Genomic DNA, 18880 nt, shown 5'->3' on the forward strand with positions numbered 1-18880 from the left:
GCATTGTCTCTCTTATATTTAATTCCGATGCAATTTCTGTGTTTCATCGTCAATGGAAACTTCCAAGGGATACAGTAAACGTGCAGAGGAGCTTCGGAATGTAAAACTAGTGACACAGGAAACGCTCAAAACAGAGATAGTAGGAAGACTCAGTCTTCCTAAGTCGGCATTGTGTCTCTTATATTTAATTGCGATGCAATTTCTGTGTTTCATCGTCACTGTGAAGGTCCAAGGGATACAGTAAACGTGCAGAGGAGCTTCCGAATGTAAAACTAGTGACACAGGAAACGCTCAAAACATAGACAGTAGAAGGACTCAGTCCTCCCGTTCTTAAGTCGGCATTGTGTCTCTTATATTTAATTCCGATGCAATTTCAGTGCTTCATCGTCACTGTGAAGGTCTAAGGTATACAGTAAACCTGCAGAGGTGCACCGGAATGTAAAACTGGTGACACAGTAAACGCTCAAAACATAGAGAGTAGGAAGACTCAGTCTTCCTGTTCTTAAGTCGGCATTGTGTCTGTTATATTTAATTGCGAAGCAATTTCTGTGTTTCATCGTCACTGCTAAGGTCCAGGGGATACAGTAAACGTGCAGAGGAGCTTCCGAATGTAAAACTAGTGACACAGGAAACGCTCAAAACATAGAAATTAGAAGGACTCAGTCTTCCCGTTCTTAAGTCGGCATTGTGTCTCTTATATTTAATTCCGATGCAATTTCAGTGTTTCATCGTCACTGTGAATGTCTAAGGGATACAGTAAACCTGCAGAGGTGCTTCGGAATGTAAAAACTGGTGACACAGGAAACGTTCAAAACATAGACAGTAGGAAGACTCAGTCTTCCTGTACTTAAGTCTGCATTGTGTCTCTTATATTTAATTCCGATGCAATCTCTGTGTTTCATCGTCACTGTGAAGGTCCAAGGATTACAGTAAACATGCAGAGGTGCATCGGAATGTAAAACTGGTGACACAGGAAACGCTCAAAACATAGACCCTAAGAAGACTCAGTTTTCTGGTACTTAAGTCGGCATTGTCTCTCTTATATTTAATTCCGATGCAATTTCTGTGTTTCATCGTCAATGGAAACTTCCAAGGGATACAGTAAACGTGCAGAGGAGCTTCGGAATGTAAAACTAGTGACACAGGAAACGCTCAAAACAGAGACAGTAGGAAGACTCAGTCTTCCTGTTCTTAAGTCGGCATTGTGTCTCCTATATTTAATTGCGATGCAATTTCTGTGTTTCATCGTCACTGTGAAGGTCCAAGGGATACAGGAAACGTGCAGTGGAGCTTCCGAATGTAAAACTAGTGACACAGGAAACGCTCAAATCATAGACAGTAGAAGGACTCAGTCTTCCCGTTCTTAAGTCGGCATTGTGTCTCTTTTATTTAATTCCGATGCAATTTCAGTGTTTCATCGTCACTGTGAAGGTCTAAGGGATACAGTAAACCTGCAGAGGTGCACCGGAATGTAAAACTGGTGACACAGTAAACGCTCAAAACATAGAGAGTAGGAAGACTCAGTCTTCCTGTTCTTAAGTCGGCATTGTGTCTCTTATATTTAATTGCGATGCAATTTCTGTGTTTCATCGTCACTGCTAAGGTCCAGGGGATACAGTAAACCTGCAGAGGAGCTTCCGAATGTAAAACTAGTGACACAGGAAACGCTCAAAACATAGACAGTAGAAAGACTCAGTCTTCCTGTTCTTAAGTCGGCATTGTGTCTCTTATATTTAGTTCCGATGCAATTTCTGTGTTTCATCGTCAATGGGAATTTCCAAGGGATACAGTAAACCTGCAGAGGTGCGTCGAAACGTAAAACTGGTGACACATGAAACGCACAACATAGACCGTAAGAAGACTCAGTTTTCTTGTACTTATGTCGGCGTTGTGTCACTTATATTTAAATCCGATGCAATTTATGTGTTTCATCGTCAATGGGAAGGTACAATGGATACAGTAAACCTGCAGAGGTGCATCGGAATGTAAAACTGGTGACACAGGAAACGCTCAACGCGTAGATAGTAGGAAGTATCAGTCTTCCTGTACTTAAGTCGGCATTGTGTCTCTAATATTTAATTCCGATGCAAAATCTGAGTTTCATCGTCACTGTAAAGGTCCAATGGATACAGTAAACCTGCGGACGTGCATCGGAATGTGAAACTGGTGACACAGGAAACGCTCAAAACATAGACAGTAGGAAGACTCAGTATTCCTGTACTTCAGCCGGCATTGTGTCTCTTATATTCAATTCCGATGCAATTTCTGTGTTTCATCGTCACTGTGAAGGTCCAATGGATACAGTAAACCGGCAGATTTACATCGGAATGTAAAACTGATGGCACAGGAAACCTGAAAAAGTAGACAGTAGGAAGACTCAGTATTCCTGTACTTAAGTCGGCATTGTGCCTCTTATATTTAATTCCTATGCAATTTCTGTGTTTCATCGTCAATGGAAGGGTCCAAGGGATACAGTAAACCTGCAGAGGAGCTTCGGAATGTAAAACTAGTGACACAGGAAACGCTCAAAACAGAGACAGTAGGAAGACTCAGTCTTCCTGTACTTAAGTCAGCACTGTGTCTCTTATATTTAATTCCGATGCAATTTCTTTGTTTCACCGTCATTGGGAAGAACCAAGGCATACAGTAAACCTGCAGAGGTGCTTCGGAATGTAAAACTGGTGACACAGGAAACGCTCAAAACATAGACAGTAGGAAGACTCAGTCTTCCTGTACTTAAGTCTGCATTGTGTATCTTATATTTAATTCCGATGCAATCTCTGTGTTTCATCGTCACTGTGAAGGTCCAAGGATTACAGTAAACATGCAGAGGTGCATCGGAATGTAAAACTGGTGACACAGGAAACGCTCAAAACATAGACCCTAAGAAGACTCAGTTTTCTGGTACTTAAGTCGGCATTGTCTCTCTTATATTTAATTCCGATGCAATTTCTGTGTTTCATCGTCAATGGAAACTTCCAAGGGATACAGTAAACGTGCAGAGGAGCTTCGGAATGTAAAACTAGTGACACAGGAAACGCTCAAAACAGAGACAGTAGGAAGACTCAGTCTTCCTGTTCTTAAGTCGGCATTGTGTCTCCTATATTTAATTGCGATGCAATTTCTGTGTTTCATCGTCACTGTGAAGGTCCAAGGGATACAGTAAACGTGCAGAGGAGCTTCCGAATGTAAAACTAGTGACACAGGAAACGCTCAAAACATAGACAGTAGAAGGACTCAGTCTTCCCGTTCTTAAGTCGGCATTGTGTCTCTTTTATTTAATTCCGATGCAATTTCAGTGTTTCATCGTCACTGTGAAGGTCTAAGGGATACAGTAAACCTGCAGAGGTGCACCGGAATGTAAAACTGGTGACACAGTAAACGCTCAAAACATAGAGAGTAGGAAGACTCAGTCTTCCTGTTCTTAAGTCGGCATTGTGTCTGTTATATTTAATTGCGATGCAATTTCTGTGTTTCATCGTCACTGCTAAGGTCCAGGGGATACAGTAAACCTGCAGAGGAGCTTCCGAATGTAAAACTAGTGACACAGGAAACGCTCAAAACATAGACAGTAGAAAGACTCAGTCTTCCTGTTCTTAAGTCGGCATTGTGTCTCTTATATTTAGTTCCGATGCAATTTCTGTGTTTCATCGTCAATGGGAATTTCCAAGGGATACAGTAAACCTGCAGAGGTGCGTCGAAACGTAAAACTGGTGACACATGAAACGCACAACATAGACCGTAAGAAGACTCAGTTTTCTTGTACTTATGTCGGCGTTGTGTCACTTATATTTAAATCCGATGCAATTTATGTGTTTCATCGTCAATGGGAAGGTACAATGGATACAGTAAACCTGCAGAGGTGCATCGGAATGTAAAACTGGTGACACAGGAAACGCTCAACGCGTAGATAGTAGGAAGTATCAGTCTTCCTGTACTTAAGTCGGCATTGTGTCTCTAATATTTAATTCCGATGCAAAATCTGAGTTTCATCGTCACTGTAAAGGTCCAATGGATACAGTAAACCTGCGGACGTGCATCGGAATGTGAAACTGGTGACACAGGAAACGCTCAAAACATAGACAGTAGGAAGACTCAGTATTCCTGTACTTCAGCCGGCATTGTGTCTCTTATATTCAATTCCGATGCAATTTCTGTGTTTCATCGTCACTGTGAAGGTCCAATGGATACAGTAAACCGGCAGATTTACATCGGAATGTAAAACTGATGGCACAGGAAACCTGAAAAAGTAGACAGTAGGAAGACTCAGTATTCCTGTACTTAAGTCGGCATTGTGCCTCTTATATTTAATTCCTATGCAATTTCTGTGTTTCATCGTCAATGGAAGGGTCCAAGGGATACAGTAAACCTGCAGAGGAGCTTCGGAATGTAAAACTAGTGACACAGGAAACGCTCAAAACAGAGACAGTAGGAAGACTCAGTCTTCCTGTACTTAAGTCGGCACTGTGTCTCTTATATTTAATTCCGATGCAATTTCTTTGTTTCACCGTCATTGGGAAGAACCAAGGCATACAGTAAACCTGCAGAGGTGCTTCGGAATGTAAAACTGGTGACACAGGAAACGCTCAAAACATAGACAGTAGGAAGACTCAGTCTTCCTGTACTTAAGTCTGCATTGTGTATCTTATATTTAATTCCGATGCAATCTCTGTGTTTCATCGTCACTGTGAAGGTCCAAGGATTACAGTAAACATGCAGAGGTGCATCGGAATGTAAAACTGGTGACACAGGAAACGCTGAAAACATAGACCCTAAGAAGACTCAGTTTTCTGGTACTTAAGTCGGCATTGTCTCTCTTATATTTAATTCCGATGCAATTTCTGTGTTTCATCGTCAATGGAAACTTCCAAGGGATACAGTAAACGTGCAGAGGAGCTTCGGAATGTAAAACTAGTGACACAGGAAACGCTCAAAACAGAGACTGTAGGAAGACTCAGTCTTCCTGTTCTTAAGTCGGCATTGTGTCTCTTATATTCAATTGCGATGCAATTTCTGTGTTTCATCGTCACTGTGAAGGTCCAAGGGATACAGTAAACGTGCAGAGGAGCTTCCGAATGTAAAACTAGTGACACAGGACACGCTCAAAACATAGACAGTATACGGACTCAGTCTTCCCGTTCTTAAGTCGGCATTGTGTCTCTTATATTTAATTCCGATGCAATTTCAGTGTTTCATCGTCACTGTGAAGGTCTAAGGGATACAGTAAACCTGCAGATGTGCACCGGAATGTAAAACTGGTGACACAGTAAACGCTCAAAACAGAGAGAGTAGGAAGACTCAGTCTTCCTGTTCTTAAGTCGGCATTGTGTCTCTTATATTTAATTGCGATGCAATTTCTGTGTTTCATCGTCACTGCTAAGGTCCAGGGGATACAGTAAACGTGCAGAGGAGCTTCCGAATGTAAAACTAGTGACACAGGAAACGCTCAAAACATATACAGTAGAAAGACTCAGTCTTCCTGTTCTTAAGTCGGCATTGTGTCTCTTAAATTTAATTCCGATGCAATTTCTGTGTTTCATCGTCAATGGGAATTTCCAAGGGATACAGTAAACCTGCAGAGGTGCGTCGAAATGTAAAACTGGTGACACATGTAACGCACAACATAGACCGTAAGAAGACTCAGTTTTCTTGTACTTAGGTCGGCGTTGTGTCTCTTATATTTAAGTCCGATGCAATTTATGTGTTTCATCGTCAATGGGAAGGTACAATGGATACAGTAAACCTGCAGAGGTGCATCGGAATGTAACTCTGGTGACACAGGAAACGCTCAAAGCATAGATAGTAGGAAGTCTCAGTCTTCCTCTACTTAAGTCGGCATTCTGTCTCTAATATTTAATTCCGATGCAAAATCTAAGTTTCATCGTCACTGTAAAGGTCCAATGGATACAGTAAACCTGCAGACGTGCATCGGAATGTGAACTGGTGACACAGGAAACGCTCAAAACATAGACAGTAGGAAGACTCAGTATTCCTGTACTTCAGCCGGCATTGTGTCTCTTATATTCAATTCCGATGCAATTTCTGTGTTTCATCGTCACTGTGAAGGTCCAATGGATACAGTAAACCGGCAGATTTACATCGGAATGTAAAACTGATTACACAGTAAACGATCAAATCATAGACAGTAGGAATACTCAGTCTTCCTGTACTGAAGTCGGCATTGTGTCTCTTATATTTAATTCCGATACAATTTCTGTGTTTCGTCGTCAATGGGAAGGTCCAATGGATACAGTAAACCTGCAGAGGTGCATTGGAATGTAAAACTGGTGACACAGGAAACGCTCAAAACATAGACAGTAGGAAGACTCAGTCTTCCTGTACTTAAGTCAGCATTGTGGCTCTTATATTTAATTCCGATGCAATTTCTGTGTTTCACCGTCAATGGGAAGGTCCAAGGGATACAGTAAACCTGCAGAGGTGCGTCGGAATGTAAAACTGGTGACACAGCAAACGCTCAAAACATAGACCGTAAGAAGACTCAGTCTTCCTGTACTTATGTCGGCATTGTGTATCTCATATTTAATTTCGATGCAATTTCTGTGTTTCATCGTCACTCTACAGGTCCAATGGATACAGTAAACCTAAAGAGGTGCATCGGAATGTAAAACTGGTTACACAGGAAACGCTCAAAACATAGACAGTAGGAAGACTCAGTCTTCCTGTACTTCAGTCGGCATTGTGCCTCTTATATTTAATTCCGATGCAATTTCTGTGTTTCATAGTCAATGGGAAGGTACAATGGATACAGTAAACCTGCAGAGGTGCATCGTAATGTAAAACTGGTGACACAGGAAACGCTCAAAACATAGACCGTAAGAAGACTCAGTTTTCTTGTACTTAGGTCAGCGTTGTGTCTCTTATATTTAATTTCGATGCAATTTCTGTGTTTCATCGTCACTGTGAAGGTTCAATGGATACAGTAAACCAGCAGATTTACATTGGAATGTAAAACTGATGACACAGGAGGCCCTGAAAACATAGACAGTAGGAAGACTCAGTCTTCCTGTACTTAAGTCGGCATTGGGCCTCTTATATTTAATTACTATGCAATTTTGGTGTTTCAACGTCAATGGGAAGGTCCAAGGGATACAGTAAACCTGCACAGGTGCATCGGAATGAAAAACTGGTGACACAGGAAACGCTCAAAACACAGACAGTAGGAAGACTCAGTTTTCTTGTACTTAAGTCGGCGTTGTGACTCTTATATTTAATTCCGATGCAGTTTCTGTGTTTCATAGTCAATGGGAAGGTACAAGGGATACAGTAAACCTGCAGAGGTGCATCGGAATGTAAAACTGATGACACAGGGAACGCTCAAAACATAGACAGTAAGAAGACTCAGTCTTCCTGTACTTAAGTCGGCATTGTGCCTCCTATATTTAATTCCGATGCAATTTCTGTGTTTCATCGTCAATGGGAAGGTCCAAGGGATACAGTAAACGTGCAGAGGAGTTTCGGAAAGTAAAACTAGTGACACAGGAAACGCTCAAAACATAGACAGTAGGAAGACTCAGTCTTCCTGTACTTAAGTCGGCATTGTGTCTCTTATATTTAATTCCGATGTAATTTCTGTGTTTCATCGTCGCTGTGAAGGTCCAAGGGATACAGTAAACGTGCAGAGGAGCTTCGGAATGTAAAACTAGTGACACAGGAAACGCTCAAAACATAGACAGTAGGAAGACTCAGTCTTACTGTACTTAAGTCGCCATTGTGTCTTTTATATTTAATTCCGATGCAATTTATGTGTTTCATCGTCAATGGGAAGGTACAATGGATACAGTAAACCTGCAGAGGTGCATCGGAATGTAAAACTGGTGACACAGGAAACGCTCAAAACATAGATAGTAGGAAGTCTCAGTCTTCCTGTACCTAAGTCGGCATTGTGTCTCTAATATTTAATTACGATGCAAAATCCGTGTTTCATCGTCACTGTAAAGGTCCAATGGATACAATAAACCTGCAGACGTGCAGCGGAATGTGAAACTGGTGACACAGGAAACGCTCAAAACATAGACAGTAGGAAGACTCAGTCTTCCTGTACTTCAGTCGGCATTGTGTCTGTTATATTCAATTCCGATTCAATTTCTGTGTTTCATCGTCACTGTGAAGGTCCAATGGATACAGTAAACCGGCAGATCTACATCGGAATGTAAAATTGATGGCACAGGAAACCTTGAAAACATAGACAGTAGGAAGACTTAGTATTCCTGTTCTTAAGTCGGCATTGTGCCTCTTATATTTAATTCCTATGCAATTTCTGTGTTTCATCGTCAATGGGAAGGTCCAAGGGATACAGTAAACCTGCAGAGGTGCATCGGAATGTAAAACTGGTGACACAGGAAATGCCCAAAACATAGACCCTAAGAAGACTCAGTTTTCTTGTACTTAAGTCTTCATTGTGTGTCTTATATTTAATTTCGATGCAGTTTCTGTGTTGCATCGACAATGGGAAGGTCCAAGGGATACAGTAAACCTGCAGAGGTGCATCGGAATGTAAAACTGATGACACAGTAAACGATCAAATCATAGACAGTAGGAATACTCAGTCTTCCTGTACTGATGTCGGCATTGTGTCTCTTATATTTAATTCCGATGCAATTTCTGTGTTTCATCGTCACAGTAAAGGTCCAAGGGATAGAGTAAACCTGCAGCGGTGCACCGGAATGTAAAACTGGTGACGCGGGAAACGCTCAAAACATAGACAGTAGGAAGACTCAGTCTTCGTGTACTTAAGTCGGCATTGTGTCTCTTATATTTAATTCCGATGCAATTTCTGTGTTTCATCGTCACTGTGAAGGTCCAATGGATACAGTAAACCGGCAGATTTACATCGGAATGTAAAACTGATTACACAGTAAACGATCAAATCATAGACAGTAGGAATACTCAGTCTTCCTGTACTGAAGTCGGCATTGTGTCTCTTATATTTAATTCCGATACAATTTCTGTGTTTCGTCGTCAATGGGAAGGTCCAATGGATACAGTAAACCTGCAGAGGTGCATTGGAATGTAAAACTGGTGACACAGGAAACGCTCAAAACATAGACAGTAGGAAGACTCAGTCTTCCTGTACTTAAGTCAGCATTGTGGCTCTTATATTTAATTCCGATGCAATTTCTGTGTTTCACCGTCAATGGGAAGGTCCAAGGGATACAGTAAACCTGCAGAGGTGCGTCGGAATGTAAAACTGGTGACACAGCAAACGCTCAAAACATAGACCGTAAGAAGACTCAGTCTTCCTGTACTTATGTCGGCATTGTGTATCTCATATTTAATTTCGATGCAATTTCTGTGTTTCATCGTCACTCTACAGGTCCAATGGATACAGTAAACCTAAAGAGGTGCATCGGAATGTAAAACTGGTTACACAGGAAACGCTCAAAACATAGACAGTAGGAAGACTCAGTCTTCCTGTACTTCAGTCGGCATTGTGCCTCTTATATTTAATTCCGATGCAATTTCTGTGTTTCATAGTCAATGGGAAGGTACAATGGATACAGTAAACCTGCAGAGGTGCATCGTAATGTAAAACTGGTGACACAGGAAACGCTCAAAACATAGACCGTAAGAAGACTCAGTTTTCTTGTACTTAGGTCAGCGTTGTGTCTCTTATATTTAATTTCGATGCAATTTCTGTGTTTCATCGTCACTGTGAAGGTTCAATGGATACAGTAAACCAGCAGATTTACATTGGAATGTAAAACTGATGACACAGGAGGCCCTGAAAACATAGACAGTAGGAAGACTCAGTCTTCCTGTACTTAAGTCGGCATTGGGCCTCTTATATTTAATTACTATGCAATTTTGGTGTTTCAACGTCAATGGGAAGGTCCAAGGGATACAGTAAACCTGCACAGGTGCATCGGAATGAAAAACTGGTGACACAGGAAACGCTCAAAACACAGACAGTAGGAAGACTCAGTTTTCTTGTACTTAAGTCGGCGTTGTGACTCTTATATTTAATTCCGATGCAGTTTCTGTGTTTCATAGTCAATGGGAAGGTACAAGGGATACAGTAAACCTGCAGAGGTGCATCGGAATGTAAAACTGATGACACAGGGAACGCTCAAAACATAGACAGTAAGAAGACTCAGTCTTCCTGTACTTAAGTCGGCATTGTGCCTCCTATATTTAATTCCGATGCAATTTCTGTGTTTCATCGTCAATGGGAAGGTCCAAGGGATACAGTAAACGTGCAGAGGAGTTTCGGAAAGTAAAACTAGTGACACAGGAAACGCTCAAAACATAGACAGTAGGAAGACTCAGTCTTCCTGTACTTAAGTCGGCATTGTGTCTCTTATATTTAATTCCGATGTAATTTCTGTGTTTCATCGTCGCTGTGAAGGTCCAAGGGATACAGTAAACGTGCAGAGGAGCTTCGGAATGTAAAACTAGTGACACAGGAAACGCTCAAAACATAGACAGTAGGAAGACTCAGTCTTACTGTACTTAAGTCGCCATTGTGTCTTTTATATTTAATTCCGATGCAATTTATGTGTTTCATCGTCAATGGGAAGGTACAATGGATACAGTAAACCTGCAGAGGTGCATCGGAATGTAAAACTGGTGACACAGGAAACGCTCAAAACATAGATAGTAGGAAGTCTCAGTCTTCCTGTACCTAAGTCGGCATTGTGTCTCTAATATTTAATTACGATGCAAAATCCGTGTTTCATCGTCACTGTAAAGGTCCAATGGATACAATAAACCTGCAGACGTGCAGCGGAATGTGAAACTGGTGACACAGGAAACGCTCAAAACATAGACAGTAGGAAGACTCAGTCTTCCTGTACTTCAGTCGGCATTGTGTCTGTTATATTCAATTCCGATTCAATTTCTGTGTTTCATCGTCACTGTGAAGGTCCAATGGATACAGTAAACCGGCAGATCTACATCGGAATGTAAAATTGATGGCACAGGAAACCTTGAAAACATAGACAGTAGGAAGACTTAGTATTCCTGTTCTTAAGTCGGCATTGTGCCTCTTATATTTAATTCCTATGCAATTTCTGTGTTTCATCGTCAATGGGAAGGTCCAAGGGATACAGTAAACCTGCAGAGGTGCATCGGAATGTAAAACTGGTGACACAGGAAATGCCCAAAACATAGACCCTAAGAAGACTCAGTTTTCTTGTACTTAAGTCTTCATTGTGTGTCTTATATTTAATTTCGATGCAGTTTCTGTGTTGCATCGACAATGGGAAGGTCCAAGGGATACAGTAAACCTGCAGAGGTGCATCGGAATGTAAAACTGATGACACAGTAAACGATCAAATCATAGACAGTAGGAATACTCAGTCTTCCTGTACTGATGTCGGCATTGTGTCTCTTATATTTAATTCCGATGCAATTTCTGTGTTTCATCGTCACAGTAAAGGTCCAAGGGATAGAGTAAACCTGCAGCGGTGCACCGGAATGTAAAACTGGTGACGCGGGAAACGCTCAAAACATAGACAGTAGGAAGACTCAGTCTTCGTGTACTTAAGTCGGCATTGTGTCTCTTATATTTAATTCCGATGCAATTTCTGTGTTTCATCGTCACTGTGAAGGTCCAATGGATACAGTAAACCGGCAGATTTACATCGGAATGTAAAACTGATTACACAGTAAACGATCAAATCATAGACAGTAGGAATACTCAGTCTTCCTGTACTGAAGTCGGCATTGTGTCTCTTATATTTAATTCCGATACAATTTCTGTGTTTCGTCGTCAATGGGAAGGTCCAATGGATACAGTAAACCTGCAGAGGTGCATTGGAATGTAAAACTGGTGACACAGGAAACGCTCAAAACATAGACAGTAGGAAGACTCAGTCTTCCTGTACTTAAGTCAGCATTGTGGCTCTTATATTTAATTCCGATGCAATTTCTGTGTTTCACCGTCAATGGGAAGGTCCAAGGGATACAGTAAACCTGCAGAGGTGCGTCGGAATGTAAAACTGGTGACACAGCAAACGCTCAAAACATAGACCGTAAGAAGACTCAGTCTTCCTGTACTTATGTCGGCATTGTGTATCTCATATTTAATTTCGATGCAATTTCTGTGTTTCATCGTCACTCTACAGGTCCAATGGATACAGTAAACCTAAAGAGGTGCATCGGAATGTAAAACTGGTTACACAGGAAACGCTCAAAACATAGACAGTAGGAAGACTCAGTCTTCCTGTACTTCAGTCGGCATTGTGCCTCTTATATTTAATTCCGATGCAATTTCTGTGTTTCATAGTCAATGGGAAGGTACAATGGATACAGTAAACCTGCAGAGGTGCATCGTAATGTAAAACTGGTGACACAGGAAACGCTCAAAACATAGACCGTAAGAAGACTCAGTTTTCTTGTACTTAGGTCAGCGTTGTGTCTCTTATATTTAATTTCGATGCAATTTCTGTGTTTCATCGTCACTGTGAAGGTTCAATGGATACAGTAAACCAGCAGATTTACATTGGAATGTAAAACTGATGACACAGGAGGCCCTGAAAACATAGACAGTAGGAAGACTCAGTCTTCCTGTACTTAAGTCGGCATTGGGCCTCTTATATTTAATTACTATGCAATTTTGGTGTTTCAACGTCAATGGGAAGGTCCAAGGGATACAGTAAACCTGCACAGGTGCATCGGAATGAAAAACTGGTGACACAGGAAACGCTCAAAACACAGACAGTAGGAAGACTCAGTTTTCTTGTACTTAAGTCGGCGTTGTGACTCTTATATTTAATTCCGATGCAGTTTCTGTGTTTCATAGTCAATGGGAAGGTACAAGGGATACAGTAAACCTGCAGAGGTGCATCGGAATGTAAAACTGATGACACAGGGAACGCTCAAAACATAGACAGTAAGAAGACTCAGTCTTCCTGTACTTAAGTCGGCATTGTGCCTCCTATATTTAATTCCGATGCAATTTCTGTGTTTCATCGTCAATGGGAAGGTCCAAGGGATACAGTAAACGTGCAGAGGAGTTTCGGAAAGTAAAACTAGTGACACAGGAAACGCTCAAAACATAGACAGTAGGAAGACTCAGTCTTCCTGTACTTAAGTCGGCATTGTGTCTCTTATATTTAATTCCGATGTAATTTCTGTGTTTCATCGTCGCTGTGAAGGTCCAAGGGATACAGTAAACGTGCAGAGGAGCTTCGGAATGTAAAACTAGTGACACAGGAAACGCTCAAAACATAGACAGTAGGAAGACTCAGTCTTACTGTACTTAAGTCGCCATTGTGTCTTTTATATTTAATTCCGATGCAATTTATGTGTTTCATCGTCAATGGGAAGGTACAATGGATACAGTAAACCTGCAGAGGTGCATCGGAATGTAAAACTGGTGACACAGGAAACGCTCAAAACATAGATAGTAGGAAGTCTCAGTCTTCCTGTACCTAAGTCGGCATTGTGTCTCTAATATTTAATTACGATGCAAAATCCGTGTTTCATCGTCACTGTAAAGGTCCAATGGATACAATAAACCTGCAGACGTGCAGCGGAATGTGAAACTGGTGACACAGGAAACGCTCAAAACATAGACAGTAGGAAGACTCAGTCTTCCTGTACTTCAGTCGGCATTGTGTCTGTTATATTCAATTCCGATTCAATTTCTGTGTTTCATCGTCACTGTGAAGGTCCAATGGATACAGTAAACCGGCAGATCTACATCGGAATGTAAAATTGATGGCACAGGAAACCTTGAAAACATAGACAGTAGGAAGACTTAGTATTCCTGTTCTTAAGTCGGCATTGTGCCTCTTATATTTAATTCCTATGCAATTTCTGTGTTTCATCGTCAATGGGAAGGTCCAAGGGATACAGTAAACCTGCAGAGGTGCATCGGAATGTAAAACTGGTGACACAGGAAATGCCCAAAACATAGACCCTAAGAAGACTCAGTTTTCTTGTACTTAAGTCTTCATTGTGTGTCTTATATTTAATTTCGATGCAGTTTCTGTGTTGCATCGACAATGGGAAGGTCCAAGGGATACAGTAAACCTGCAGAGGTGCATCGGAATGTAAAACTGATGACACAGTAAACGATCAAATCATAGACAGTAGGAATACTCAGTCTTCCTGTACTGATGTCGGCATTGTGTCTCTTATATTTAATTCCGATGCAATTTCTGTGTTTCATCGTCACAGTAAAGGTCCAAGGGATAGAGTAAACCTGCAGCGGTGCACCGGAATGTAAAACTGGTGACGCGGGAAACGCTCAAAACATAGACAGTAGGAAGACTCAGTCTTCGTGTACTTAAGTCGGCATTGTGTCTCTTATATTTAATTCCGATGCAATTTCTGTGTTTCATCGTCACTGTGAAGGTCCAATGGATACAGTAAACCGGCAGATTTACATCGGAATGTAAAACTGATTACACAGTAAACGATCAAATCATAGACAGTAGGAATACTCAGTCTTCCTGTACTGAAGTCGGCATTGTGTCTCTTATATTTAATTCCGATACAATTTCTGTGTTTCGTCGTCAATGGGAAGGTCCAATGGATACAGTAAACCTGCAGAGGTGCATTGGAATGTAAAACTGGTGACACAGGAAACGCTCAAAACATAGACAGTAGGAAGACTCAGTCTTCCTGTACTTAAGTCAGCATTGTGGCTCTTATATTTAATTCCGATGCAATTTCTGTGTTTCACCGTCAATGGGAAGGTCCAAGGGATACAGTAAACCTGCAGAGGTGCGTCGGAATGTAAAACTGGTGACACAGCAAACGCTCAAAACATAGACCGTAAGAAAACTCAGTCTTCCTGTACTTATGTCGGCATTGTGTATCTCATATTTAATTTCGATGCAATTTCTGTGTTTCATCGTCACTCTACAGGTCCAATGGATACAGTAAACCTAAAGAGGTGCATCGGAATGTAAAACTGGTTACACAGGAAACGCTCAAAACATAGACAGTAGGAAGACTCAGTCTTCCTGTACTTCAGTCGGCATTGTGCCTCTTATATTTAATTCCGATGCAATTTCTGTGTTTCATAGTCAATGGGAAGGTACAATGGATACAGTAAACCTGCAGAGGTGCATCGTAATGTAAAACTGGTGACACAGGAAACGCTCAAAACATAGACCGTAAGAAGACTCAGTTTTCTTGTACTTAGGTCAGCGTTGTGTCTCTTATATTTAATTTCGATGCAATTTCTGTGTTTCATCGTCACTGTGAAGGTTCAATGGATACAGTAAACCAGCAGATTTACATTGGAATGTAAAACTGATGACACAGGAGGCCCTGAAAACATAGACAGTAGGAAGACTCAGTCTTCCTGTACTTAAGTCGGCATTGGGCCTCTTATATTTAATTACTATGCAATTTTGGTGTTTCAACGTCAATGGGAAGGTCCAAGGGATACAGTAAACCTGCACAGGTGCATCGGAATGAAAAACTGGTGACACAGGAAACGCTCAAAACACAGACAGTAGGAAGACTCAGTTTTCTTGTACTTAAGTCGGCGTTGTGACTCTTATATTTAATTCCGATGCAGTTTCTGTGTTTCATAGTCAATGGGAAGGTACAAGGGATACAGTAAACCTGCAGAGGTGCATCGGAATGTAAAACTGATGACACAGGGAACGCTCAAAACATAGACAGTAAGAAGACTCAGTCTTCCTGTACTTAAGTCGGCATTGTGCCTCCTATATTTAATTCCGATGCAATTTCTGTGTTTCATCGTCAATGGGAAGGTCCAAGGGATACAGTAAACGTGCAGAGGAGTTTCGGAAAGTAAAACTAGTGACACAGGAAACGCTCAAAACATAGACAGTAGGAAGACTCAGTCTTCCTGTACTTAAGTCGGCATTGTGTCTCTTATATTTAATTCCGATGTAATTTCTGTGTTTCATCGTCGCTGTGAAGGTCCAAGGGATACAGTAAACGTGCAGAGGAGCTTCGGAATGTAAAACTAGTGACACAGGAAACGCTCAAAACATAGACAGTAGGAAGACTCAGTCTTACTGTACTTAAGTCGCCATTGTGTCTTTTATATTTAATTCCGATGCAATTTATGTGTTTCATCGTCAATGGGAAGGTACAATGGATACAGTAAACCTGCAGAGGTGCATCGGAATGTAAAACTGGTGACACAGGAAACGCTCAAAACATAGATAGTAGGAAGTCTCAGTCTTCCTGTACCTAAGTCGGCATTGTGTCTCTAATATTTAATTACGATGCAAAATCCGTGTTTCATCGTCACTGTAAAGGTCCAATGGATACAATAAACCTGCAGACGTGCAGCGGAATGTGAAACTGGTGACACAGGAAACGCTCAAAACATAGACAGTAGGAAGACTCAGTCTTCCTGTACTTCAGTCGGCATTGTGTCTGTTATATTCAATTCCGATTCAATTTCTGTGTTTCATCGTCACTGTGAAGGTCCAATGGATACAGTAAACCGGCAGATCTACATCGGAATGTAAAATTGATGGCACAGGAAACCTTGAAAACATAGACAGTAGGAAGACTTAGTATTCCTGTTCTTAAGTCGGCATTGTGCCTCTTATATTTAATTCCTATGCAATTTCTGTGTTTCATCGTCAATGGGAAGGTCCAAGGGATACAGTAAACCTGCAGAGGTGCATCGGAATGTAAAACTGGTGACACAGGAAATGCCCAAAACATAGACCCTAAGAAGACTCAGTTTTCTTGTACTTAAGTCTTCATTGTGTGTCTTCTATTTAATTTCGATGCAGTTTCTGTGTTGCATCGACAATGGGAAGGTCCAAGGGATACAGTAAACCTGCAGAGGTGCATCGGAATGTAAAACTGATCACACAGTAAACGATCAAATCATAGACAGTATTAATACTCAGTCTTCCTGTACTGATGTCGGCATTGTGTCTCTTATATTTAATTCCGATGCAATTTCTGTGTTTCATCGTCACAGTAAAGGTCCAAGGGATAGAGTAAACCTGCAGCGGTGCACCGGAATGTAAAACTGGTGACGCGGGAAACGCTCAAAACATAGACAGTAGGAAGACTCAGTCTTCGTGTACTTAAGTCGGCATTGTGTCTCTTATATTTAATTCCGATGCAATTTCTGTGTTTCATCGTCAATGGGAAGGTCCAATGGATACAGTAAACCTGCAGAGGTGCATTGGAATGTAAAACTGGTGACACAGGAAACGCTCAAAACATAGACAGTAGGAAGACTCAGTCTTCCTGTACTTAAGTCGGCATTGTGCCTCTTATATTTAATTCCGATGCAATTTGTGAGTTTCACCGTCAATGGGAAGGTCCAAGGGATACAGTACACCTGCGGAGGTGCATCGGAATGTAAAACTGATGACACAGGAATCGCTCAAAATGTAGACAGTAAGAAGACTCAATCTTCCTGTACTTAAGTCGTCATTGTTCCTGTTATATTTAATTCCGAGGCAATTTCTGTCTTACATCGTCAATGGGAAGGTCCAAGGGATACAGTAAACCTGCAGAGATGCATCGGAATGTAAAACTGGTGACACAGGAAACGCTCAAAACATAGACCCTAAGAAGACTCAGTTTTCTTGTACTTAAGTCGGCGATGTGCCTCTTATATTTAATTCCGATGCAATTTATGTGTTTCATCGTCAATGGGAAGGTACAATGGATACAGTAAACCTGCAGAGGTGCATCGGAATGTAAAACTAGTGACACAGGAATCGCTCAAAACATAGAGAGTAGGAAGACTCAGTCTTCCTGTACTTAAGGCTTCATTGTGACTCTAATATTTAATTCCGAAGCAATGTCTGTGTTTCATCGTCAATGGGAAGCTCCAAGGAATACAGTAAACATGCAGAGGTGCATCGGAATGTAAAACTGGTGACACAGGAAACGCTCAAATCATAGACAGTAGGAAGACTCAGTCTTCCTGTATTTAAAACAGCATTGTGCCTCTTATATTTAATTCCGATGAAATTTCTGTGTTTCACCGTCAAAGGGAAGGTCCAAGGGATACAGTACACCTGCAGAGGTGCATCGGAATGTAAAACTGATGACATAGGAAACGCTCAAAACATAGACAGTAGGAGGACACAGTCTTCCTGTACTTAAGTGGGCGTTGTGCCTCTGATATTTAATTCCGATGCAATTTCTGTGTTTCATCGACAATGGGAAGGTCCAAGGGATACAGTAAACCTGCAGAGATGCTTTGGAATGTAAAACTGGTGACACAGGAAACGCTCAAAACATAGACCCTAAGAAGACTCAGTTTTCTGGTACTTAAGTCGGCATTGTGTCTCTTATATTTAATTCCGATGCAATTTCTGTGTTTCATCGTCAATGGAAAGGTCTAATGGATACAGTAAACTTGCAGAGGAGCTTCGGAATGTAAAATTGATGGCACAGGAAACGCTCAAAACATAGACAGTAGGAAGACTCAGTCTTCCTGTTCTTAAGCCGGCATTGTGTTTCTTATATTTAATTCCGATGCAATTACTTTGTTTCATCGTCACTGTGAAGGTCCAAGTGATACAGTAAACCTGCAGAGGTGCATCGGAATGTAAAACTGGTGACACAGGAAACGCTCACATCATAGACAGTAGGAAGACTAAGTCTTCGAGTACTTAAGTCGGCATTGTGTCTCTAATATTTAATTCCGAAGCAATTTCTGTGTTTCATCATCAATGGGAAGGTCCAAGGAATACAGTAAACCTGCAGAGGTGCATCGGAATGTAAAACTGGTGACACAGGAAACGCTCAAAACATAGATAGTAGGAAGACTCTGTCTTCCTGTACTTAAGTCGGCATTGTGTCTCTTACATTTAATTTCGATGCAATTTCTGTGTTTCATCGCCACTGTGAAGGTCCAAGGGATACAGTAAACCTGCAGAGGTGCATCGGAATATAAAACTGATGACACAGGAAACGCTCAAAACATAGAAAGTAAGAA

The sequence above is a fragment of the Schistocerca nitens genome, chromosome 4, assembly GCF_023898315.1.
Source record: "Schistocerca nitens isolate TAMUIC-IGC-003100 chromosome 4, iqSchNite1.1, whole genome shotgun sequence".
In the NCBI taxonomy this organism is placed as follows: Eukaryota; Metazoa; Arthropoda; class Insecta; order Orthoptera; family Acrididae; genus Schistocerca; species Schistocerca nitens.